Genomic DNA, 27,884 nt, shown 5'->3' on the forward strand with positions numbered 1-27,884 from the left:
CAGTTGGTGCGAGTGGGGTCCTGTCGCTCCCCTGCGGGTCCCGATGCCCTGATACCCTGGAGCCCCCTGGGCTTCATCTACGCAGGGTTTCTACCCTGCAGGAACCGAACTAGTTGGATCAGTGAATGCCCAACGTCAATGCTCAGCAAGAATAGGTGCTGGCTCCTCCTGGCTCCTTTGCTTTGCTCCAGGGGTGGAGGCCTCAGCACACTCAGGGGTTAGTCACAGTATTTCCAGAACCTGTAGCTGGGTCTGTGCTGCACCCATGGAATCCAGCAGCATCCACGTGATGGGGTCCTTAGGTATGTTCCCCAGGAGCAGGGCCTCAGGGACGTCAGCTTCCTCATGCAGAGGAGGCTGTGGTCTCAGCTCTTTGCACCTGGTCAGGCACCAGCCCTGCCCTGGGTCCAGTCTCTTCACACTAGACCATGAATGCAGATGCGTATCAGCTCTAGACCCTGGGCTGGGGTTCCTGAGCCCTTCACTGGCAGAGGGAGCAGAGGAAGAGGCTGCTGTGCTCAGGGCGGCTGGGGTTCCTGAGTTCCTCAGTGACTATCAAGTTTGGGGAGCTATTTATTAAGTTATTTATTAATGATTTCCTGAGACAAGGGGGGCATCAGTTCATTGACCAATAGGCAATTGTTAAGCACACTGTTATTCAAACAATATAACATCAAAAATGCTTTTATGTTAAGTAGGTATAACCGCAGCCAAAGTGTAGAAAATAGAATTGAACCATAAAATACATGTATACGGAAAAAAATAGTACTGAGAGGCAACAGACAAAATGACATTTTCTTGTGCTGTGCTGCTGGTGTTTTGGACACCTTTCTCCTGACTTCCCCAGACTTCCTGTAATGAGCTGCCCTGTCCTACATGTAAAGCAGGAGCCTTGCAGAGTCAGGCCAGCTCTCCAGGAAGGTGGTTAATTAACGCTGACAGTTAGGAGGGCCTGTGGAGCTGACTCTGCCACCAGGGCCCCTGGAGCCAGGAGCTTCCTTCCTTCCTCCCCTCCCCCTCCCCTCCCCCTTCCCCCTCCTCCCCTTCCCCTCCCCTCCCCCTCCCCTCCCCTCCCCCTCCTCTTCCTCCTCCCGTCCCCCTCCTCCTCCCCCTCCCCTCCCCCTCCCCCTTCCCCTCCCCCTCCTCCTCCCCCTTCCCCTCCCCCTCCCCCTTCCCCTCCCCCTCCTCCTCCCCCTTCCCCTCCCCCTCCCCCTTCCCCTCCCCCTCCCCCTTCCCCTCCCCTCCCCCTCCCTCTCCTCCTCCCTTAGCCTGGAGGGACCAGCTGAGACTCCCCAGGCACATCCTCTGGCAGGTGGGACCCTTGGCCACTGAGGCACAAATAGTCCCAAGTACTGACTCAGGGGGTTTCTTTTATCTCCCTCCTTTTTCCAGGGATCTGAGAGATGCAGTGTCCTGGTCAGGAGCCCTTTCTCCTGACCACCCTCTGGAGGGGAGGGTCAGTGGGTGGAAAGGGACCCTTTGCTGTCTCTTCTCCCCCCTCCCTTCCCTGCAGGGGAGCAGAGGGAGAGGCTGTGCTCAGGGCGCTGATCGGACAGAGGCCCTGGGCAGGCACCACTGCTTTCTGAGCAGCTGGAAGTGTTGTTTTCAGAAATAAGCCAGATCCTCAGTCAAGGTCCTCAGAATCCTCGTGTGCGTGTGGAAGGGGTGGGGATGGAGGTGAGTTTCTGATGTGTGCTCTCCAGAACAAAGTCCCCAGACAGCTGGGGCGGGAACCGCACGGAATGATGGGGGTGATGGTTCACCGAGGAGGACGCAGGTTCGGCTTCTAGAAGGAGGAGGACTTGGTGTAGACCCAGCAGCACCAGCAGGTGGCCGTCGCCCTTCAAGTCCAGCCCGTCGTGTGCCCCTTCCTTCCTCCTCAGGCCTCCTGCCGGCTGGCCTGCTTCCTGCCCCCCCTCCCCCCTGCAGGTCCCGCTGTCCCGGGCCATCCACGCTGACACGGCTCCTGGGGTGTGCGCGTGGTGTCTGTGTGGTTAGACTCTGGGCTCTCGGAAGGGCTGTGTCTCATCTCACATCTGCTCTGTGACCCCAGCTCTTAGCACATCATGTCTGAATCTGTCGAGTGTCAAGGTCGTGCTTCAGGAATGGACGGAAGGAGGACTGGAAGGGAACCTGAGTCGGCCAACATGCTTTCCTGCTCTGATGTTTTGCAGGCTCTCGTGTCGGTCTGTATCACGTCCCCGTCGTCGGCCTGGGACAGCTGCAGAGAGGATGTGAAGTCAGGCAGGAGGACCCGTGTGCTGCCTGACCCTTTAGACTATCATGACCTCCGTGGGCGAGGTCACCTCAGGTCTGGATGTCCACTGTGTTGGTCCAGAGCATCGTTCCATGTGGGGATGGCTGGGGGGTATTTAAGGCTGCTTTTTCCTTTGTTTTGGCTTGTGTTTCTTTGCAAGCCCTGGGCAGGAAGGGCCAGGAGGACTGGGAGGCAAGTCCAGCTCAGACACACACATCTGGCCACACACAGTTGTGTGACCCTGTCGCTGATTTGGGGTGGTCGGCACAGAGCTGGTGTACAATAAGGTAGGTGAGGCTTACCATTCCCGTTGTTTTTTACAAGAAGGTAGAGATTTATCTGGTCCAAGATCACTTGCTGCCACTTGGATATTACAGCTTGTGTGAATCCATAGTTGAATCAGAACAGGGATGGGTTAGGGTTAAGAGCCCAAGTTAGGTTCCTAAGTTCCAAAGACATTATTTCCCTTCCTTACAAGAAACTAAAAACCGTTTTACTTCAAATGCCTTTAGGAAGCTACTCCCTCACCTCAGCCAGGCTGAGGAGGCACTGAGGGGAAATGTTAAAAGAAAACATCAAGAGCATTTACGAAGAGAAAGGGAATTGAACAGTTGTTACAGCTTCAGGATGAGAGAATTTTTCGGCTGAATTGCTAAAATGGGAGAAATCTGGCCTTTTCTACTTGAGGACGACAATGCTCTGGAGATGAAGCACTTACAGAAAGCGCTGAGTGCGAACTGAAACAAGAACGATTAAACAAACATTGTTCTGGCCCATTCCTTGCAGTCCTGGAATGTTTCCGAAGTCGAGGCGCTAATTAAAAGAAGAATGTTCTCCTCAGACACATCTCAATGGCATTTGTTCCATTTTATCCCTTTATCCCGTAGGGAGCTTGTGGCCTCCAGGCCGTGCACAAGCGCGTGGTGTCTGGACTCAAGGGTCTGTGTCTGTGTCTGACCCAGCAAAGGTCCCGAAGCTCACTGAGTGTCTGGGGAGGACCGGGGATCTGAAGGTCCTCACCCACTTAACCTTCTGCACGAAAATGGTGGAAAGCACAAGCTTCCTCTTGCAGAATCCCGACCCTCCCAGGGAGCCTGGGTTGGAGCTGCCCCTTTGCAGAGGGACCACCAGACTCGCCGTGTGTTTCCATGTTAAGTGCCGCGTCCTCAGACGGGAGGCTCTTTTCTCCAGGCTCTGGGTTCCAGATGGGAACGAGCCTCTTACAGGCGCTGCCACCTGTCTGGGGCATTTCGTGTCTCCTGGTCCAGGAGGTCTCGGGGGAGGACGCGGGCAGCAAGGCAGGGCGCAGGCGTGGACTCGGGTCCCCGAACGTCCCTGGACCTCAGCTTCCTCCTCTGCAGGGTGGGGTCATCACAGCGCCTGCCTCAGGGGCGCCACGGGGTTACGGGGGGCGGTGCTGTGCTGTCAGGGGTCTGCGCTGGGTGAGCATGTGTGAGTGAGTGACCAGGCGGCCCTGCAGGGACGTCCACATCCTGCGTCCATGAGGATGCGCCGTGCGCCTCACTGGATCCTGGCGGGTGTGCCAGGCCCCCGGGGCTGCCCCCAGATCCAGGGAGGTGACGTGTCTCAGGGACCCCGGACTCTTGGCGGTTCTGATGCTCTGGAGAGGAAGATGGTAGTCCTGCCTGAGTTCCTGGAATCGCGTCTCATAAGCTGTCGATGGTTAAGTGCAATCTCGTTTCAGACCAAATCCTCCACCACCTTCCCTGTCCAGAACCCTCTTCAAGAATCTAAACAGACACTGCCTCAGGGAGCAGCACACCTCCAGCCCCTCCTGCGGCTTCCTGCGGGCTGTGAGGTGGGGTCGGACTGACTGCCAGTAGCCTGCAGAAAGCCTCAGGGAGTTGGGATGGTTGTGACGTGATCTGAGCCGATTTGGTCATGGACAAGGGTTCGGTTATCTTTTTATTTTTTTATTTTTTGCGGTACGCGGGCCTCTCACTGCTGTGGCCTCTCCCGCTGTGGAGCACAGGCTCCGGACGCACAGGCTCAGTGGCCATGGCTCACGGGCCCAACCACTCCGCGGCATGTGGGATCTTCCCGGACCGGGGCACGAACCCGCGTCCCCTGCATCAGCAGGCGGACTCTCAACCACTGCACCACCAGGGAAGCCCATTTCTCTACTTTTGATTGGACCTTTTACAGAAGAGTGTGACCGGCCCTAGTTAGAGAGTGGTCCTCCCAAGAGGCTTGCTAGATTCATACCTGTCCATGCCAGCTTCCTCACCTCTGCGCCCAGGGTAAGCTCTGCACATTGCTTCTCCACGTGCAAGATGACTGAGCTATGGCCCCAGTTCCTTACCCCTCCCTGTGGGGTGTCCACCCTTTGAACTTGACTTTGGGTTTAAGCTCTGGCCAGTTGCATGAGGAAGGAATGATGGTGACCACTAGGTCTTCCAGCTTATGAGTCCCCGGCTCCGCACTGTGCCGGGAATCCTGAAAGCAGTAAGAGGGGCCTGTCCTCTACTGCATTCTCTGAAGATGCCAGGCTTCCGAGGGCTGACGCGCTTTTATACACTTAAGAGGTAATTTACAGCCCATGTATAACAAACACAGAATTACTGCTTATGGATGTTTTATGACTGAGGAAATATATTTCTGATTAGAGGATTCTAAGAAAGAAAGATTGTCCCTCCACAGGCTCCTCCTGAACAGTAATTTGCGATGCACTTACTCACAAGGAGTGATCAGATTGTGCTAAGTTTTATATTCAGAGCACAGACACATCTGTAAAACAGTCCTCAGTGGGATGGTCTGATCATGCTGGCAACTCATCAGAAGTGTGAGGAGGAAGCCCATTCCCGGGAACAGATTTCTAACCAGCACAAGCAGCCCCGAACTCGGAGATGTGGGCTCCCTGGGGTGGCGGAGTCTGGGGCACACTGTGGGGAACTAACAAAAATGCTTTAAGCTTATTTTGGGCCCCATAGGAGGCAGAGACAAGACCCAATGGATCAGGAATCGCCACGTCTGCCCCCAGGGTGGGCAGTAGGGACCGTGATGTCCGAGTCCAGCGGAGGACACAGCAGGTCTGGGCTGTCAGTGGTGCAGAGGGCAGCCCTGGGGTCCCACGCTGCTGCATCCGGAGGAGATTAGATGGCTTTTCAGAAATATCGTTTCCTTTCTGCTTTCGCCTCCGTGGATGGAATATCCATGCCCTTGAACTCTGGGCTTGGTCATCTAAGGTGTTTGGCCAATGAAGTATTAGTGGAAAGCTGCCCCCACAGGCTTGGAAGGGCTTTTGTACAATCAGACCAGCTCCCTGTGCCTCTGCAGTCACCATGAGAACAGCCGGCTGATCCAGAATGATGGGAGACGCACAGAGCAGAGCTGACCACAGACGGGCAGGCTGACGTACAAGCTGCCCAGCTGAGCTTCCTCGAGATTAGCCAGCATAAAACCAACCCTCAGATCCTTGAAGGAGCCCCACCGAGCTGAGCTAAGCGACCCCAGCCTACCTGCAGACCCAGGGGGAATAAGCCCTTGTCATTTGTGCCACTGAGCTTTGCGATTGGTTGTCACACAGCAAGACCCGACCAATAGGGATTTCTTCCACTCATTCTGCTCCCCGGATCGGGCAGCTTCCTTCTCTCCGGGGCCACGAAGCACCGCGAGCAACCCAAAGCCCACCATTTTTCGTTGTTGTTCATTTTGTTTTGTATTTAACAAATTTAGAGACGGAGAAAATTTGCTGTGCCTTCAGCAAAGCCTTTTCTGTGTCCATGTTGGCTGGTATTCAAAGGACATGCTCTGAGCTTCACTCGGGGATTTATTTATTTATTTTTTGCGGTACGCGGGCCTCTCACCGCCGCGGCCTCTCCCCCCGCAGAGCGCAGGCTCCGGACGCGCAGGCTCAGCGGCCATGGCTCACGGGCCCAGCCGCTCCGCGGCATGTGGGATCTTCCCGGACCGGGTCACGAAGCCGCGTCCCCTGCATCGGCAGGCGGACCCGCAACCACAGCGCCACCAGGGAAGCCCTTCACTCGGGGATTTTGAGGGCTGCGTTTTCAGTGGGACTTTGCCAGGTGTGTAGTGCATGCTTTGCCCACTGCTTGGGCGCTCTACAAATTAAGTCAAAGTGGTGAGGAGAACAGAAACAAGGTGCACTCTTTTCTCTGGGCTTTGGAAGCTAGTTCAGAGAAGCAAGAACATAAAAAGGAGGACCACTAAGTCCCCTGCCCTTTACGCTAAGTCCCCTCCCTCCAAGTCTGAGCAGAATGGAGGCAGAGGTCAGGGTGCCGCCCACCTCCATCTGCCCCCACATGTCCCACCTCTTTGCTGATGGGCAGGGCCATGTGACTAGTTCTGGCCAATAGGCTGAGGGCAGGGGCGCTGCAATGATACCTGGGATGAGGTAGAGAAGAGGCAGCCTGTATCCCTCCCCCTGCATCTTTCCTGCTGCCATGACCAAGGGGGTCACGGACTCCTGAGACTGCGGTTATGACGGTTGGAGACTCTGTCCATCTGGGACCCTGGGTGGCTTGGAGCTGAGCCTCCCCCTGCTGTGTCCATGTGAGCGAGAAACTAACTCAGATTACGTGATGCTGCTGAAACTTTGGTGATGCTTGTTACAACCGCAGAAGCTGACTGCTACAGGGATCACAGACCTGGGACCCCTAGCTCAGCGTGTCTTATAAACTCTGTCTGTCTTACTGTCCTCATCTGTAAAGTGAGAATAATGATGAGGATGGTTGTAGCGGAATAACTGAGGACCTGGAAAGGAGACGCGACCCATGGGCCAGAACCCCTCTGCAAGGCAAGGGGCTGGCACCCCTCGGCAAACCGAGGGCGGGCGAATAAGCCAGGACTGCAGGCAGTCCTGGATACTTTGGGCACTGATCCATGAAATGACCTCAGTATAATCAGAACACAAGGAAACGTCCTTGTGCTACTTTGGTACAATCAGAATGATGGGAACACGAGGAGATGTCCTTGTGCTGCTTCCGAGCTCAAGGACGAAGCACGGCATGTCTTCAAGGAAGCCCATTGTTGCCTGTATAATCAATAAAAGCATATGTTGCTGCTCTGGCATTTCTGGAATGTTAAGAAAACAAGTCTTAAGATGTAAACCTAGATAATGCGTAAATAAAAGCTACCACAGCAGGACAGACGGCGCTGTTTTGCCTGAGCGAGCGGCGGCCCCCTACTGCTGTGCTTCTGCACGATTCATCCCGCGGGATGAGGTTGCTTTCGGAAACCCTGTCATGAGAGAAACTGCAACAGCTGATCGTGATGGTGATGGTGATAATAATACTAATGCCTACCTCAAATAAAGTGACACAGGTAAAGTTTTCAGTGCACTGTACTGCAAATGCAGTCACTATGTCAGCGTTGGCTCTCGTAACGGGAGCCAAACTTTAGAGGCCTCGAGGCCAGGCTGAGAGGCGTGGGCTTCATTTCACAGACCTCCCTTTTTCATAGTGTCTTTGGCAAGCACTCATTCTGCAGGTATTACCACCTGTTGCGTGAAAACAGTATTCTGGGATTTCTTTTTTTTTTTTGAGAAACACTTGAGATGAAGCAGAATGAATGCATTTGTTTATGCAGAGTTTATTGCCTTTAAGATAAGAGATGGAGCTAACAGGGGCTGGCGGACAGGGATTTAACACTCATTTTTGTCAAATCATTCACCTGGGCTGGGAGAAAGTGGGAGGCACTTGGCAGACTCTGCTCTGATCTCTGAACCCAGCAAACAGGCTTCTTCCATGGAGCTGCCGGGCCAGGTGACAGCGTCACCGGTTCCCATGCCTGATGTGAGATGTGCACCTGCCAGGGTTGAGTCTGCGCTGTGTGAAGTGGAGCCTGTTCTCTGCTGGCCTTTCTGAGATTGAACCACTACATTCTCACCAAATCCACGTTTAATTCCTAAGAATTCAAATATATGTATTTTGCCAGAAAAAAAAGAGAGAAATCAAATTGAGCTGTAAAATTAAATGTACACATGTACTATTTATGATACGCTGTTCATTTCAGTACGTATTTTGCATTCTGAATACATTTGCATCTATTCTGTACGCAGTTTGCAAAGCTGTTGGGTATTGGGTTTCATGGCTGATCTCAGAGGTTTGTAAAGGCAGTTCTGCCCAAGCACCCTCTGTGCAGGGACGCAGCCCACATGGCGCACGAATCCACCACGTAAGGGAGGAGCCATTCGCGTCTCAGTAGGAGCATATGAAGATACACAGCAAGCCTCCCAGGCAGCCCTCCTTCACCCTCAAGGGCAGCGTCCCCACCGGCACCTGCGTCTTGGGTTCTTCCCAAGGGCACGTATCTGAACTCACACAACTTGATGTGGACATGTGACGGCCTCGACTACACAGCAAGGCCACCTGCGGTCCTCCCCTCGTCCAGGTGGGAGGGGACGGCTGCCTGGACCAGGACGGCAGCAGGGGACCTGGGGAGCGCGGATCAGACCTCCCTAGTGGGATGGGGGTGAAGAGGGGTGAGGGGACGACCCCTCCAGGCCCATCACTGTTCCCTCCTGTCCAGGGCTGACGGAGGGTAACCTATGGATGACCCCCTCCATCCTCTGTCCTCTGTGGACCAGATGCTTCCTGCCACCAGCCCCGTGCCCCCCACTTCCCTGGCAGCCCCCAGGCGCGTTAGGAAGAGCAGGGTCCACTTTCACACTCGCCATGACGGTGCCCACGAGCTACTGGCCGCGGGTGCTGGGCGGGACTCCCCGCAGCAGGAACGCCTCTGCAGTGTCGCTCTGGCTCTGGCCCCTAATTGCTTCTTGGCTCCCTGAGCAGCGCCAGCCCCTCTGTCTATTCCTTTCCTGTCATAGGCGGCTCTCTGCGTAGCCAGGGCTGGCTCCCCGCAGGGACCGCCCAGGGTGACACCGGGGCTGCTGCAGGTGCCCCAGCCAGACCCAGATCCCTCTCCCAGCTCTAAGACCCCAGTAACCCACTACCCATTCACCCAACAAGTATTTAATGAGCACCTACTGCGCGCAAGGCAGCAGGGAAGGGTGGTCCCTGAACACAAGCACTGCGTCTAGAGGGGACAGTATGGACCAGAGGTTACCTTGTCAGCTGTGCTGAGTGGGATGAAGGAGGGGACAGCCCGGGGCACGTGACCTCAGGGACACAGGGCAAGAGCACTTCCCGGGGGAGGGAGGCTGGAGCAGAGACAGGAGGGCTGGGGAAGGGCCACCAGGACAGCAGGGCAGGCTTGAGGGCAGAGGGGCAGGAGGCCAGGGCCTGAGGGGGAGGGACATGGTGACTGGGGACACACAGGGTCCAGCGAGGCCGGACAACAGCCCGTGCTGGGGAGGGGGCGGGGGGCATCCCAGGCCCCTGTCGGCCTCAGTACTTGGAGGTCCTGCTGACACAGCTCCCCAGCCCCCATCCTGCTCTGCTCTGCATCCGGGGCTGGGGTCCGTGGACGCGCTCCCCTGCGCAGGTCCCTGCCAGCTCCTGACCACAGGGGCTCCGCGGGACCCGAGGTGGGAGGGGCCCCTGAGCAAGGAGGTCTCCCTCCAGCTCCCCCAGCTGCCTTGCAGAGCCCCCTCCTCGGGCTCCCACCCCTGGTGGTGCCGTCCGCCGCAGTGCTGGGGTCGCCAGGGGTCCTTCCATGGTGGGCGGTGGTCCCGCGCCCAGGCTGCTCCTGGGCCCCGCCCCCCTGGCCCCCGGCCCCGGGAGCTGCGCGGAGCTGGCCCTGCGGTGGCTCTTCTCTGCCATCACCCACGGTCTCTGCCCCTCCAGCCCGAGCCACCCCATGCCCTCCCAGCTCTGCCACCGCGGGTGTGACCCAGTCTCCACTTTTCTGCCTAGATCCTGCCTTTACCGCATTTGAGGTTGGCAGCGGAGGGAAACCACTGAAGGGATTTTAAGCGAGGACATGACTTTATTCAGTTCAGTCTTTAAAGATGACTCTGGCCGAGCAGAGAATGGGCTGGGTGTGGGCGGAGGTCAGGAGCCTGCAGGTAACCTGACAAAGGTGACAGCGCTTGGGAGGGTAGCAGTGCAGATGGATGAAAGTGGACACATTCCACAGAGCTTAGGACATGACACCCAGAGCCCCGGGAGGTGAACCCTGCCGGACTGGCTGTACAGAAGGAACGCCTGAGGTTCAGAGGCGCCACCACTCCCGCAGCACCGTCCACCCTGGAAACCCGGAGAGGGAGTCGCCTCCAGTCTGGCGCCCACCCTGCCGACCCCTCGCCTTCTCTCAAGGCCACCTCCGCAGACGGGGCCCCAGTATCCTGACTCTAAACTCTTTGTATGTGAGGCAAAATTGAAACACAATGAGAAATGCAGAAAAACATCGCTGACACCACTGACCTGGCTTCAACCACCATCCGTCATTTTTACAGTATCCACAGAACGGTCTCTGCGCACAGAATGTCGATGTCCTGATGTTTCCCTGCACGAAGGCCTGTGCAGGGCTGGGAGCGTTGGGGAGGGAACTGTGGGACCCCCAGCCCTGTAGGCTCCTCCCCAGGAGGGGGACAGGACGACGTTGGTCTTCCCGGGGCTCCCAACAGGTGGACGGGAGGAAGGACAGCGGGGAAGTGGACACAGGGAGCAAATGCCCGGGGTCCTAGAGCTGCACACCCGCCCATCTCCACAGGGTCTGGGTTTGCACCAGTGAAGGGGCCTCGGACCCCCTGTTCAGGCCTGTGCAGACCCAGGGTTGTGAAGGCTCCGGACTGCACCCCGCAAAGGAGAGGCCATCCCACCCATTGCCAGACCATTTGAGCTCATGGCAGGTGTGCTGTGTGCAAGGTGGGGAAGGCCCAGGTGGGGGGATGAGGGCGGGGCCAGGCTGGGGGCGGGGCAGGCCTGAGGGGCGGGGCCAGGGTGGAAGGGCGGGGCAGGCCTGAGGTGGGGGGGCCTCCACTGTTTTCTTGTGCTGATGGGGGATAAAAAGAATGACGTCCACTTCGGAGGGGCCTCCGTGGGTCTCACAGCCCCTCTTCACTGCTTCCATCTTCACCTTCTTTATCGGACCTCAAGACAAATGAGGTGAGCTAATCACGCTACACGGATTCCGTGTCATTTTCTGCAGGTGGATCCCGTCTGGTTTGATTGCTTCTTTATTCCCCTTTAATCCATTCCTCTTCTGCTCTTAGGAAATCACAAAATTGTGTTTGCGGGTATTTAATGTTTATCGAACTTTTATGTTATTGATTTGAGTGTGTTTATTGAGACTCTTTCCTAAGATCTCACTCCTAGGACATCCTTGAACTGTGTTTAATGACTATCTTTTTACTTGAATGTGTTCTTGTAAAATGTCCACTGCTGTTTTGTGGGCATATATTTTCATTCTGTTTATGACACTTTATTTTTACAAATAATTATGTTGTGACCAGATGCTCATGTCGCTAAGTGCACAGTGACTCCATCGTTTTTCGGGCTGCATCCTGCTTGGGGGCAGGCACACACCATGTTTTCCCTCCACGTTCCCAGGCAGCCTCCGACTCCCGGCCACCACACACACGCTCAGAGAACATCCTCTTACACTTCTCTCATGGACCCGTGTCAGCATCTCCCCAGGTGTGTACTGGAAGACAGAGGACAGCATGACCCCCCTACCACCTGCTCTCCCCAAAGACCACAGAGTCCCTCACACCTGCCAACCAGAGACCCTGGGCTGGGAGAAGACCCCTGGCTGGGGAGTGGTAGTTCACTTTACAGAAACCTCTTCTATAAAGACACACGTAGGTCAGGATCCAAAGTACACGTCTAAACACACAGCTGGACATCACAGGCACATATACCCAAGTCTTTCCAGGTAGAACTGTCACATTTAGAAAATTTAATTTCAGATAGATAACAAGTAATTCTTACTCTCAGTATGCCCCATGGGGTTTGTTCCTAAACATGGTGGGGGGGGTCTATTAGGAGGAGGTTGGGCATGTGGACGGGGCATCGCTTGCGATGCTCCCCTGAGCCGCTGGACGCAGCCCACCTGGGCGGGTGGGGTGACCACAGCGACAGGAACACCAGGAGGAGACACACTTTAGATGCTACGTGAAACCCTTCTCCTGCGGCACGCATTTCCCTGGAAGGTCCTCTGTGGGTGGAGAACGAAGTGTAGCCTGTAGCTAAGGGGTGAGTGTGGCAGAGAAATAACGTGTCCAGTGTGGATGGACGCTTCTCAGGCACTGCTGATGAGAGGCCCGCGGAGGGGAGGCAGAGGCCCAGGTCTCTGCAGGGCAGGAGGGACGGGGCGCCAGGGGAGGGTTGGAGCGGCTGGTCCGTGGTCACCTGTGCGAACCTGTCACCTCATCAGACTCACAATGAGCTTTGGGCATTAGACGGAGCCAACAGCCAAACTTCCTAAATTCCCCCAAAATGAGTGTTTCTGGCTCCCTTTTCTTGGGAATTAGCAAAGCAAACACTGCAGTTTTCAGAATGTCTCAAGTCTCCCTTCTTCCAGCTGAGATCAAGACAAGTGAAGGAGGAAGGGCGCCATGGGCTGGAGATGTGACAAGTTTCATCAAAGTCTCAAGTTCAAGCTCAGAGTGATCCATCACCCGAGATCCTGGCTGCCCAGACTTCAAGGAGAAACAGCCCCAAGCCCTGTGGGTCAGAACCATCCTTCAGACGAGAAGGAACCTACACCTGACAGCCTTCACTCACTTGATAGATTCCTTGCCCAAATGCTCCTTTTGGCAACAGAATGGCCTCTATGGAACCTTTTGTGTTCTTGGTGGTGGATTTACCTGGGCTGTTTTCAGTGGTGCTGAAACAACGTGGCAGGTGCATAAGAACCTCCTAGAACCTTCCAGCTCAGCCCAGCCGCCAGCTGGGTGCAGCTGAGTGACCCCAGCAAAGGCCACATGGGGCAAAAGAACCAGCAGCCAGGCCCTGCCTGAAATCTGAGCACAGGGCTCCCAGCTCCTCTCTGGGAGGGACCAGTGGAAACAACCGGAGTGGATGAAGGCGTTCGTGGCCCAGCGTGAGATTCGTGGTGAGAGACTGTGTTGATGGCCTAATGTGGGAACTATTCACTCCTGCGAGCACACTCCATCCCCGCCTGCTTCCCCACGCCCGCTCTTCTCCCATCTCTCTCACAACCAGCTCCCCATCTCCTTGCTGAGAACCCCCAGGAGCCCCCCCACCCCGCCACAGTACTGGCCAGGAGGCCCAGCTGTCTGTACTTGGACAGGTGTGCAGTTGGGTGTGAGACACTGTGGAGGGAGCACACAGGTGGGGTCTCTCTGAAGTGGTCGAAGGAACCCCAGGCAAAGCACCACCATCCCTTGCTCCAGGGTCTGATGACTCTGCCCATAAGTCAGGGGGTCCGCGCACGTTTTAATCTCCAGGTGATGCTCCCATGAGGTCCTCAGCAGTGTAAAGAATGAAGGACTTTGTCCACTGTTTATTCAAGTGCTGTAAATATCTGACCCCACAGTGGAAGAGCTGCTGCAAAGATGGTCCTGGGGCAGGTGCACTGATGCTGCACTGATGCCCGTGAGAACGACACACTGACACTGACACCCCCGGCCCCCAGCTCAGCTCTGAGCACTCGGTGGTGGGCAGGCAGAGGGGACACAGGACCTTATGTGTGTCCAGGGCCCTCACACTGAGTGGGAGGCTGGTTTCCGCAGTGACTCATTCTGAAACCGTGCACCTCAGCTTGGGACTTGAACCCACCTGCTGGGGCTCGAACCCGGCCAAAACCCACGGTCTTCCAACTGAGATCACACACCTGGTTTCAGGACTTAACGAAGCTCAGGTTCTTGATGTCTCATCGCAGAAAGAATTCAGTGAGAGGCAAAGTGATCGGTAAGAAGTGGATTTATTTAGAGAGAAACACACTCCACAGAGAGTGGGCCATCTCAGAAGGGGAGAAAGGCACCAGGGTCTGGGGCTGTCAGCTTTTATAGGGGTGGGTGATTTCATAGGCTAATGAGTGGGAGGAGTATTCCTTCTATTTCGGGAAGGGGCGGGGATTTCCAGGAATTGGGGCACCGCCCACTTTTTGATCCTTCTGGGAACTGTCATGGCGCCTGTGGGTATGTCATTTAGCTTGCGGATGTGTTACAGTGAGCATATGCTGAGGCTCAAGGTCTAGTGGAAAAAGTCGACTTGTCTGCCATCTTGGACCCACTTGGTTCTAATCAATTTATGTCATGTCCTCAGGCTATGTCATTCCTTTAAAGTTTGTGCCCTGCCCCCTATCCTCCTGTTTCAATTTTTGCTGAGCAGGTCAAGTGTAGCACGTTAATGTCAGAGATATAAAGGGGGTTGATGAAAAGCAAAACAATTTCAACTCCATCACCCTGTACTTAGCAGGCTTCCTTGAGGCTCCTTATCCCAGGTCTACTGTACAGGTAATCAGCCTTAGTTTCGTAACTGAATTTATATTATGACATTTCTGAGGATTCAAATAGCAACAGACATTCACATACCATCCTTGTGTATAATCCTAAAACCTTATTGCAATGTCAGTTTCACCAAGCTTGTTTCTTGAGAAATGTCAAAATGCAATTTACTTTTTTATCCTTTTTTATTGTTTTTTTTCTTGTTTTATACAGGAAATTTTTCTCTCAAGGAAGGTTAACATGAAAAGATATGTCACCATTCATGTGTCTTTTGTTTTTTCTGTCATTGTCAAAATCATAAGACATTTTTTCTCTCTTCTATTCTATTTCAGCCCATCATGGGTCTCAAAAGCTTCACAGATTTCAACTCTGCCATGTTCTTTGTGTATATCCACCTTCAGCCTTCCTGGATTCTCCTCTAAAATAATTTTGTGCTTCCCTGGGAAGGGTTATCACATGGTGGCGAGCTGTGCAGAGCCTGGAGTCATCACCAACGGTGTGGCTTTGGTAAAGTCACTTAATCCCTGAACTTCAGTCTCCTCATCTCTGATCTTGGAGTGATGAAAGGACACACCACATAGCGTAGAGGAGATAAATCAGCATACATACGAAGTTTAGCACCAAGCCTGAGACATGGTAAGCACTCAGTGCATGTTAGTTATCATTATTATTGACCTTTTGATTGCTAAACTTTTCCCCTTTATAGTTTCTTTGCTCTCTCAGGAAGCATTGCTCTTCTAGAAGATTTCTATACTGGCCACTGGTTATCTATAAAGATCTAAAATAATTGAAGGTTATTCAGACTTGAAAGAAAGGGAGAGAGGCATGGAGAATCCTTGCTGAAAAATAATAATCACCATATATCAGGCCCCTACTATGTGCCAAACACCTGCTAGGTACAACTATGATCAGTCATTTTATCCCATAACATCCCAATGAGATATGGCTATGATTGTCTCCATTTTACAGATGAAGAAAACAAGGCTCAGAGAGGTTAAGTAACTTACCCATGGTCCACAGCTAGAAAACTGCAGAGTCACCACTTGCATCAATGACAGGCTGATTCAAGTCCTTGCTCTTTTTCCCCATGTCATGCTTCCTCCCAGTATCATTTATAATTATTTTAAATTAAATCGGCCAATGTCTGGAGCACAGTACAAACAAAATAGAATAATACTTTTCACGTGAATTCAGAGTTTGCTGAATCCTTCTCTGGAGCAAAGAAATTTTTTATACTTTTTTTTCTCTTTGTGTTTCAGTTTGTTTAATGTCTATTGACTTATTTCTTCCTTAGCTGTGTCAAGTTTACTGATACATCTCTGAAAGCCTTTTTTCATCTCTATTACTATGGTTTTTTGGGGTTTTTTTGTATGAGCATTGATTCTTTATTACAGTTTCCATCTCCCTGTGGAAATCCCCCATCTGTTCATGCATGTTCTCTATATTTTCCATTAGAGCCTTTAACGTATTAATCATGGTCGTTGTAAATTCCTTAACTGATAGTTCTGCAACAGGAGGGAAGGGGGCAGGGCACAACCTTTGAAAGAATAACATAGCCCAAGGACATGACATAAATTGATTAGAACCAAGTGGGTCCAAGATGGCAGACAAGTCGACTTTTTCCACTAGACCTTGAGCCTCAGTATATGCTCACTGTAACACATCCGCAAGCTAAATGACATACCCACAGGCGCCATGACAGTTCCCAGAAGGATCAAAAAGGGGGCGGTAGCCCAATTCCTGGAAATCCCCACCCCTTCCCAAAATAGCTGGAATACTCCTCCCACTCATTAGCCTATGAAATCACCCACCCCTATAAAAGCTGACAACCCTGTACCCTGGTGCCTTTCTCCCCTTCTGAGTTGACCAACACTCTCTGTGGAGTGTATTTCTCTCTAAATAAATCCACTTCTAACCGATCACTTTGCCTCTCACTGAATTCTTTCTGCGATGAGACATCAAGAACCTGAGCTTCATTAAGTCCTGAAACCAGCTGTGTGATCTCAGTTGGGAGATGGTGGGTTTCGGCCGGGTTTGAGCCCCATCACGTGGGTTCAGGTCCCAAGTTGAGGTGCACGGTTTCAGTTCCAACATCTTGTTATATCTGAGTGCGGTTCTGTTGATTGGTTTGCCTCTTAATGGTGGATTGGATTTTTGTTTGGTTGGGTTTTTTTGCCTTCTCCCATGTCTTTTTATTTTTCAATGAAAGCTGGACATCAGTAAGGAGAGTGTACGTTTTAGATAAATATTATTTATACCTGGAAATGTGCATGCCGCTTCTTTTACTTTGGTGTGGGGGTGAGTGAATCTAGACAGGAGTTGAACTGGGTTTGAACGTTGTTCTAAGGCTACCCTCCGTGTACCACTGGCTTCCAATTCTTCTAGCATTACTTGTACCTAGGATGGGGACCAAGTCACTGCAGGTTTGTTCTCAACGTTCCTGTTTCACTCTGAGCTCTAGGATTTGTCTCTCAGCTTGTGCTCAGAGAGAGTTTCTCTCTCCATCCTTGCCCTTCTGCCAGTGCCAATCTGCACTTACTAGTTACCCAATGCCTGCCAGCCTTATGACAGGGCATGTGGTGGGACATCCTCTGTTGTCCTCGTTTGTCAACTGTACCATGGGGTCTAGAGCGTGAGGCTTTTGCTGCGATCCTGCACCTCCTCTGCTGAAGCAGTAAATCTGCCTTGTCTTTCAGGTCTTTTGTGAGAGAGTTTCTTGCCCTCCCTTGGCAGAAAGTATCTTATGATCCAGGCCTAGGATTTGTTTGTTTCTTTGTTTGAACCTCTCCTTTGGGAGGGTATTTTTCTGTTTTCTTCCTCCAGTCACAATGGGTCTTCACCTGTATCCTGGGTGTAACTGAGCTTGCCACTCTTAGCCCAGTGGCATAAGGTTTTTTCTCCATGGGTGAGAGAGAAGAAGCATCTGGGAAGGGTTTCACTCCTCTCCTGCAGTGACAACTGTGCCACCACCCAGGCCAGCACCACAGAGGGCACCTCCAGTCTTTCTACTGAGCTTGTGACATGACATACGGAGAAGTGACTACAAGACTCCCCACATATCTACAGCTCCCAGGATCTCAAACTCGCAGACTAGCCTTTACTGAGCATTAGAAACTTGTTAACTATTTTAGCTGAAATGTCCTTCACTAAATCTGTGAAAATCCTATGTAGCTCCCACTCCGTGTTCAGGTAAGCTCATCTCTCCTTGGAGGAACCGTCCTCCTTAGCTTCAGGTTGGTTGGTTGCCCTGCAACCTCCATTCTCTAATGAGCTCAAGAAAAGTTATGATTTGATAGATAATCTGGCTTTTTCTTGTTGCTGGTGTGGGAATGACGCTCTTTGCAGCGTTTTAGAAACAAGACATGACCCTTTTCCTTAAGGGTATATTACTGCTCTTCATGAACTACTGGGCAGAAGTTAATCACGTGGGCCGTGCATGGCCGAAGAGAGCACACTGAAAATGTAGGATGAATTCTAGACAGCCATGCATCCAGATAAATATTTTATGACTATGGGGGATGTGAAGAATGGTTACTGGGGGCTGACTAGCAGCTCCACCACACCCAATAGTCTTCTCACTTTCCATATTATTTCCACCATTTAATAAATAGAAAGATTGGAGCTCTGTGAAGTGTCATCTTTTGCCCCAGTCACATAGTCCAAAGCACCAGCCCTCAGGCATGGACTCTGCCTTCTGGGAACAAACCTAGTCAGGGGGGACGTTGGTGAGGACAGACCGAGGTGAAGACTGCAGTTCCTCACAGGTTCCTCCCAGGGCCCATCAAGCCCAGGTCTCCCTCTGAGCTGCTTTCTGGTCATCATTTCTCCAGGCTTCACTGGTAGCCAGAGGATCTTGAAAATTTTCTGCAAAATCTCAGGTCACCCAGAGACCTGGAAGTACATCTATAAGGTGGATGGGCAGCTGGCCCCAGAGGGAAGGGCATTTTCCAGAGAAGGACCACTGAAGCGGGAGGACACAATGGATGCCCCGGGAGATGGTAGAAAACAGCTTCTAGGAGAAGACTGTGGGGTCTGGGTCTGTGGAGACAAACTCCTCCTGTGACTTGCCCTGCAGTTAGGAGAAGGCTCACACTCCAGCTCGATCCCTGACGTGGAAACTGACCCAGACCCACCACCTGCTCCAATCTGACCTCATGGGACATGCTCAGTGGTCACATGGTTTTGTGGCAGGCAAGTTCCCTCAGTTTGTCAAAATCTCCACACTTTATCTCATGGAACTTTGCATTTGCTCTTCCCTCTGTCTAGAATTTTCCTCCTGATACATTGACATGGCTGGCGCCTTCTCTGCTTCCATTCTCAGCACCAAAGTCAGTTCACAGAGACCTCCTCTGACCCCGTGGAAGTGGTCCCCACCTTATTCTCCGTCTCACCACTGTCCTTTTCCTGTTGTAGCAGCCATCACTATCTAAAAGCGTCTTGGCTTCCTTCTCATTTTTTTGTTCGCTGTCTGATTCCTAAGAGGGCAGGGACCACGTCAGCCTTGACCGCCATTTATCAGCAACATCAGGGACATAGTGGATGCCGATGAAACTCCCCTGAGTGCGTGCAGGAACCAACGGAGGACAACACCTTTCGTGAGTCTGACGGAGAAGCTCTGCCAAGTATTCCTCCTCCAATCTGAACTGTCCTCCCTGCTCCCACATGGTAGGGAGGCAGCTGCTCCCAAGTCAGGAGGCCAAGGAAAGGGTCGGGACGTCACCTGTGTCTCCCCAACCCAACGCCCCTCCTCCCAGCCCAGCTGTCTCTCTTCCTCCTTTTCTCTCTTTCTCCTCTTTCCTCCATCTCTCCTCTGCTTCTTCCATCTCCTCCCAGCTCAGCTACTCCCAGGACTTGGGTGAGTAGCCCCTTTGACCACCCTGAAGTGGCTGAAGGTCCCCCCTGAACCCGCCCTCCAGATTCAAGATGGTGTCAGACCCAGAACAGCCTCCTCAGCCCTGGGCAAACCCTACTTCCTGGTTAAGAAACCAAAATTGGTTTTGTTCCTCCTGGGCTCTAAAGCAAAGTTCACATTTGTTACGCTGCACATAACCATTTCTCCCAAAACACTCTCAAATGGCACAGATTTCAACCCAAGTGTGTAAAATAACTTGATTCTTTTATAACTAAGTATAGTTTCTCTCTAGAGCCTTCTCTGTGCCTAATGGTAAAACACAATAGATTCATTTCCAGGTGAATTGCATCAATTCAGAGTGGTAGATACTTTTTCTAGACAATTGAGGATTTTCTCCCTCCCATTTCATGTGCCTCTGAGTTACTGGTTCATGTGCAGTCAGGGTGGGATGCTCAGCTGTCACTTCTCATGCTTCTGATCAAGCACATCTATTACTGAGCTCAGGTTTGACTGCTCTTTCCTCAAGAATCCAATACTGAGAGTCAAGTGTTGGGTAAAAGGAAAGGTAGCTTTATTGAGGAAGCCAGCAATTCTGGGGAGAAGGTGGACTCATGTCCCAAAGAATCAATTATCCACTCCCCAGGTTTTGCTCAGAGATTATACAGGGAAAAGAGGAAAGGGCTATATGCTAGAGAGGGAGTTAAATTTCTATTTTCAGAGATGATTGTCTCCATCATGTGGTTTCAAGTAGCCATAATGTCTCGCTTGTGATTGGAACATTATCTGAGCCATAAATCCCTGGTTAGCTAGTCTTTCTGGTTCCAACTGGTCTGGGGGTTTACATGCTTGTGGGCAGCCTTCAGTTAACTTCTTCCACCTCGTGGGGGTTTCAGTATCTGAAAAGCAGCTCAAAGGATTATGGCTCAGAATATTATTGATAGCCCATGAGGAAGCACGAAGGTCCTTGACTTTAATGGCTAAACTATTATTATTTTGTCTTGTTTGTTTTCCTTTCATTCTGCATTTTCTCACTTCTTTAATTAAATGTATTCTTTAGCTAAAGTTTTTCTACAGACAAGAGGCAGGTGAAGAACATTGTGGGGGAAGGGGTCTGTCCTGGGAAGGCCCCACAGGCTTCTGCTCAGTTATGCTTCTTCATTCAGAGTCTGTTCCTACAATGCTCAGTGTGCCTGGTGTCACACTCCCTGACCCAGCACAGCTCTCCTCGTGCCCTGTCCCTTCCTTTGCTGTAGGACTTCATCCTCTGTGGGACCTGGATGCACCACATTCTTCTCTACATACCAGGATGTGAGAACCCAAAGGGTCTCCCTTGGGTCCCCTCTGCCCTGAGGCCCCACCAGCCACCTCCCCTCTCCCTGACCTCACTCTGGTCATGTGGGGTCCTGTGAGGTCACTGCTTCCAGAATCCCAGGCAGGAAGCAAACCCAAGTCCCTTCTGTGTTCAGACCCCAAATTTATCAGGGTTACTGGCACTCCCCATTTCAGAGCTGACTTCAGGGAGGTGATGGCTGCAAGGCCCCTTCTCGTGCCTCTCCTCTTTCTTCTGGATTATTTCTCTTCTCTAACCCAGAGATAATCTTTATATATTTTGGGCTGGGAAGCAACCGACTCAAGATATTCTCCCCAGTTTCTCTGTGTCACAGCAGGACAATGTATTTGAGAAAAACCCCTTAAAAAATAATATTATTCCTTTGTTCTCTGTTTCTCCCACAGTACTTCCTCTGGAGCAGAAGCCTCCAAGGCAATGACCAGGTTGGAGTGGCAAGGTGGTAAAGGAGAAGCCCAAGCCTAGAAAACATCAGTCGTTTCTTCACAGTATTATCCTGCCAACGGGATATTGGGGACCTTCCCATAGTAGAATTACCAGCCCTGGAGACTGCTCTGGGGTGACCCAGCACCGACCTGGGGCTGAGTTGCCCCCCGCACTGACCCAGGTCCCAGCTCAGTGGGCACCTTTATGGGCAGCAGGAGAGTAGCTCCTTGCGGAGCATCCAGACAGAGTCCTGAGTCTGGTCATGGGGTCTCCAGGCCTCCTCAGAGGGGGTGGGAACAGCTGGAGACCCCCAGTCTCCTGGGATCATGTGGGAGGGGCAGAGAGATCCTGGAGAGGCCCCGGGGGAGGAGGAATCACAGAGACCTGCAAGGACCGACGTCTGAGGGCCTCATGGGAGTGATGACATCCCAGTGAGGCCAGACGCCCCTCCCACAGGGTCACAGCGCCACGTGGCCCACACACCAGTCAGCATCTCAGACGGTGACTTGGGCTGACGAGGCAGAAAGTGAGTGTATGTAACAGATCCTGGGGCGAGCACTGAACGGTTGGGAGGACGGAGGTCAGGGCAGGACCCGGCCACCTTTGCTGCCGCTGCCCATCCCCCAGGACACCCTGGATGCAGGGGAGGGTGCTCACATGTTCTGATATGGCTCATAATCATATATCTGGAAATTTGCCAAACACATCAATGTACTTAAAAGGTCTTGTATATAAATAAGAAAAAAAGTTGCCCACCTCACCTTTACAGAACTTAGAGCACCAGGGAAGAGGGGGCGGGTGCCTGAATGGGCTGAGATGACATCTCCACCAAAGGCACAAAGGGGGGCCTCAAATAGAAATGAGCTTCAGTTACGGAAAGGCAACCCTAAATGTTATTTTCTAGCACACCTAAGACGGTAGACTGAGATCCACACTTAATGTGCTTTTATCCTGAGCCAGGCATTGTGACAGAGCGTGTCTAGCTCAGAACCCCAGCTCCCTGGACAAGAGCCCATCCCAGCCTCCTGGACACAGAGCCCATGCGGAAGCTGCAGGAACATAACTGCCCTTTCGTGAATCTGGAGCAGCTGCTGGTTCCAGCTGTTGAAAGGCTGCAGGGTCACTGCCCAGTGGGAGACCATTAACTTGAGTGAAGAGGAAGAACCCCAGAGAGGGCTGCTCTGGTTCCTGTGGAGGCCGAGGGCAGGTTTGTTGGGACAGCAGGGGTACGTCCTCCCTCACTTAGCAGGCCCTACAGGGGCCCCTGCCCCCTTACTCTGGAGGAAATGCCTATAGATGCCATGGACACAAGGGCATCTCTTGTTGGTTCAGGCTTATCCCCTCAGCCTCTGAGATTTCACAGTTGGCAGAATTTCCCATCAGTGTGGCAGGGACTCATTTCTGGATTTCTAATCCATCCATGAGGTCTGTCCTAGGTTCTCTTTAACTCCTTGGCTGGGAAGCCTGGAGGTGGGGTTAGGGGGCTCTTCCTTTTTTCCCAGGGCAGCAGAGTGGGGTGTGGAGGATGAAGAGAAAGTAGCAGAAGGAGGTGGGTCCCAGGTGGATGCTAAACCTTGTCCTGGCCCCCTCTCTCTGCCCTGGGCAGCTGGAGGGGGTGAGCCTGAGATGGTCAGGGCCCTGTAGCCAGTGTCCCCACACACTGCCCAAGGGGTGTAGGGCCATCACAGTGTCTTAGCCACTCAGACCAGCTGTCAGAGACCTGCTGTTCCTCCATCCTCATGATCCAGGATGGCATATACTCATCCACTCCCATCTGGGAAACAAGAGAGGAAGGGAGGATAGAATTTAGAGAGAAGCTGGAAGTAGAACTTATTTCCTTTCTCACCCCATTGGCCAGAACTTGATCGTGTGACCATGTCTCACTGGGAATTGTACTCTTTATTCTGGGAGACCATGTGCCCAGCTAAACCTTGGGTGTTCTTAGCTACAGCACAAAGAAGAGAAATGGACTTTGGGGGGCAGAGTCACTGCCCCAGGGGTGGGCCCAGAGGATGTTTCCAAGCCATATGGGCCCTTTCCATTTGTAATTAAATCATTCAAGGAGATGGCCAAGCTGGTATAGTAGAAGATCTCTGAGCTCACCTCTCATGGGTACACCAGAATTGCAACTATTTACAGAACAACCACCAATGAGAATTGAAGAATAAAAACCATATGATCATCTCCACGGCTGCAGCAAAAGCTTTTGACAAAATTCAACATCCAATTATGATAAAAACTCTCCAGGAAGTGGGTATAGAGGGAACCTACCTCAACATAATAAAGGTGATACATGATAAGCCCACATCTAATATGACTTAATGGTAAAAAGCTGAAAGCATTCCCTGTAGCATCAGGAACAAGACAAGAAGGCCCGCTCTCACCACTTTTATTCAACATAGTCTTGACAGTCCTAGCCAGAGCAATAAAACAAGAAAAAGAAATAAAAGGAATCCAAGTTGGAAAGGATGAAGTAAAACTGTCACTGTTTGAAGATGACAGGATACTATACTTAGAAAAGCCTAAAGACACCACCAAAAAGCTACTAGAGATCAGCAATGAGGTTGGTAAAGTTGCAGGACACAAAATTAATTTACGGAAATATGTTGCCCTTCTATACACTAACAATGAACTATTGGAAAGAGAAATTAAGAAAACAATCTCATTCACCATCTCATCAAAAAGAATAAAATGCCTAGGAATAAATCTACCTAAAGAGGTGAAAGACCTGTACTTGAACAACTATAAAACACTGATGAAAGAAACTGAAGACAACATAAACAGATGGAAAGATAGCCCATGCTCTTGGACTGGAACAATTAATAGTGTTAAAATGATCGCACTACCCAAGAAAATCTATAGATTCAATGCAATCCCTATCAAAATACCAAGGGAATTTTTCATAGAACTAGAAAAAATAATTTTTAAATTTGTATGGAAACACAAAAAGACCCCTAAGAGCCAAAACAATCTTGGGGACAAAGAACAGAGCTGGAGGAATCATGCCCCCGACTTCAGACTATACTACAAAGTTACAGTAATCAAAAAAGTATGGTACTGGTACAAAAAACAGACGCATAGATGAATGGAACAGAACAGAGAACCCAGAAATAAACCCACACACAGTCAATTAATCTATGACAAATCAGGCAAGAATACACAGTGGAGAAATAGTCTCTTCAACAAGTAGTGCTGGGAAAACTGGACAGCTACATGTAAAAGAATGAAATTAGAATGTTCTCTAATACCATATACAAAAATAAACTCAAAATGGATTAAAGGGCTTCCCTGGTAGAGCAGTGGTTGAGAGTCCGCCTGCCGATGCAGAGGACACGGGTTTGTGCCCCAGTCAGGGAAGATCCCACATGCCGTGGAGCGGCTGGGCCCGTGAGCCATGGCCGCTGGGCCTGCACATCCGGAGCCTGTGCTCCGCAACGGGAGAGGCCACAACAGTGAGAGGCCCGTGTACCGCAAAAAAAAGAAAGAGAGAGAAAAAAAAGAAAAACAAATAACACAAAAAACAAATGTTGACTAGGATGTGGAGAAAAGGGAATGTTTGTACACTGTTGGTGGGAATGTAAATTGGTATAGCCACTGTAGAAAACGGTATGGAGGGCCGTTAGAAAACTAAAGATAGAACTACCATATCATCCAGCAATTCCACTCCTGGGTATATATCCAAAGAAAATGAAAACATTAATTCCAAAAGATACATGCACCCCCAGGTTCATTAGTGGCACTGTTTACAGTAGCCAAGATATGGAAGCAACCTAAGTGTCCAGCACCACGTGAATGGATAAAGAAGATGTGAAATACACACACACACACACACACACACACACACACACGCACACACACACACACACACATACATATAAGGGAACAATACTCAGCCATAAAAAAGAATGAAATTTTGCCTTTTGCAACAACATGGATGGACTTGGAGAGTATTAAGGTTAGTGAAATGTCAGACAGAGAATGACAAATATTGTATGTTATCGCTTATATGTGGACTCCAAAAGATTGAAGCAAATTTAGAGAACAAATTAATGGTTACCAGGAGGGAAGGGTGCGGGCCAGATAGGGACAGGGGGTTAAGAGGTACAAACTACTATGTATGAAATAAATAAGCTAGAAGGATATATTGAACAGCACAGGGAATATTTTATAACTGTAAATGGAGTATAATCTTTAAAAATGATGAATCACTATACTGTGTACCTGAAACATATAATATTGTAAATCAATTATACTTCAATAAAAAAGTTTTCATAAAATAAATAATAAGTTAATTAATAAAATACAATACATGGCATGGCTAAAGAGATAAGATGAATGAGGCAGAATTTGAGAGAGTGAGCTCAGCTGGTTACAGGTGATTACCGATAAGGTTAGGAAGAGACGATTTCGAACAAAGAGAATTTGAGGTCTGTGAGATCCATAAGTAATTGGATGATACAAATTTAAAATTTAAAAACAAGAAGAAGACAGGCAGTTCCATATAGAAGGGAGATGCAAATTGCTTTTTAAAACATTTATGTCACAGCAGCCAGGAGAGCCCACAAGGAATGTTTGATGGTATTTTAAGTAGCTCTTGTGCTGCTGGACTCTCCTTAACAGTCATTGCTTTTATTATTTGTCACAAAGACAAGCCACTTAATCCATTTCACAAGATCCATGTGTCAACTGTCCTCCCTCTCAATGTTAAGTCCAAACACACCGTTCCCTCAAACGGCCCTTCCCTTCCATGCTTCCACGATCTCTGACACCACCTGGTGAAGCTTATCGTGGGGCGACAGGATGCTGTGTCCAGATACTCATGCAGATCTAATCACCCAGACATGGGACGCCTCTTCTCACTGTGCACCAGACCCAGACTTCATGCAGGGAAGTTGTCATCGGAAAGGAGCATTGGGATGCAGAGCTAGTCTGATGCTTGTCCTGCTGAGACATTTAAAAATGAGCGTTCCCCATATCTGCACACTCAAGTCAGTGCTGACTACTATGGAAGGTCAGCTCCTCTATTTACGGGTGATTTACAGGCACAGTGGCCTCTAACCTGACTTTCACTTCTAGGAACAATGGTCCACCTGGGTGTCAGATAAAATCGTCTCAACAATATAGTCCAGGAGTGCAAGAGTGTGCTTTCACACTCAGGCATCTACGTCATCTTTCTGAACGAGCGTCAACATTTTTGCTGTCGACATCTAAGTCTGTCCTTGAGAGGCAGCTCCTGAAAAGGCCCCAGGAAGCGCAGATACACAGACACTTGTGTCCAAATCTGGGATGATGATCTAGAGAGTAGATACCCAGTTATACTTCTAATTATGCATTTCAGGAATGCCAAGAAAGTAGTATATCACTCTTTCACTTAAAATAAGGAGAGAAATTGCAGCCTGAGAGTCGGTAACTTCTGGTCCTTTCTTCGGAAAGGTGAGAAAGACAGAGAAGCAGCAGCGTCAAGGTGACCCTCACCTCAATGCTGACAAGCACTCAGGGATCTCCAGGAGCCCCGGCTTCTGGGTCTAGGATGGAGGCACTTCAGACTGGACCCCCTGAGCTTTCTGGGGCGCAGGCCTCCAGAGAGGCCCCGAGAGGGTCCAAGGACCCCCAGGCTGGGGCAGATCAGCTCAGGTGGTGGTTTGCACATCTCTGCAGCAAGGAGGGTGCTAGAAGGCTTCAGACCAGTTCTCGTCCCCTGGCTCTGGACTCGTCATATGCCAGCTGTTGTTTCCACAGAAGTCAGAGCTCCAGGCCCCAGTGAGTCGTGGGGTGACCTGTGGTTCTGCAGCCAGTCCTGACAGAAGCACGGAGTGTCTTACAGGGCAGATGTAGGGGGCGTGTCCCTGTGGGCAGGTGCTATGGCACCGACTTACCATAGAACTCGTTTCTCCTGGGCTTCCCAATACAGCACGTGCTTTCCCATCAGACTCTCCTTCAAGTTGAGGCTCTGAACCAAATGTTTGACATGGATGGTGTCATCAAAGGACACTTTGTCTCTCTGTAAGGAAGACTGGAGCTTGTGGTACCGCCTCTATGAGGGCGTGCGTTCCTGGGCCCCTGGACCTTACGCAGGGCAAGCAGGTGACCCAGGAGCACATTCAGGGAGGTCCCCACCTGAGGCCACGTGAGGAGCCTGCTCTGCTCTCAGCTCCTCCTGGGCCCCTGGCCCCGTCCTCCAGGCCAGCATGGCTGAACTGTCCTGTGCTCTGTTTAAAGAACTCAGGGCTCTGCCTGTGCAGTCAGGTCTCCGTGGTGCAGACTCCCCTCAGGCCACTCGGTCAGGGAAGGGAGATTCAGGGTCCATTGCCTCTCAGGCCCTCAGGGGTCCAGGACAGGAGCACCCATACCCCATTCCAGGAACCTCCCCTTCCCAGGGAGAAGGTCCAGCTGAACTGGGGTGCACCTCACAATGTCCCTTGGGGACCTGGCGAAGCAGCAGCCAGTTGACCCCGAAGCATCCTCTGTGGACTCCAGGGAGGTTGGAGTGGGGGGCGCTCAGCACCACTTCATCCATCACCAGCGCCTTCTTCTCTGTGCCCAAGAGACTCACCCAAGGTCTTAACTCTAATAAGTGTCAGAGCCTGGAGGGACCCAGGTAGGCAGGCTCTGGGGTCCCTGCTCTTAGCCTCAGGGCTGTGAGGATGCTGGCCTGACCTTGTCTGGGGGCTTGTCCCTGAGTCCCATCACTCTTCCCGCAGTA

Source organism: Delphinapterus leucas, chromosome 14 (genome assembly GCF_059928025.1).
Source record: "Delphinapterus leucas isolate spDelLeu-1000000601 "Yukka" chromosome 14, BTC_Dleu_Yukka2, whole genome shotgun sequence".
NCBI lineage: Eukaryota > Metazoa > Chordata > Mammalia > Artiodactyla > Monodontidae > Delphinapterus > Delphinapterus leucas.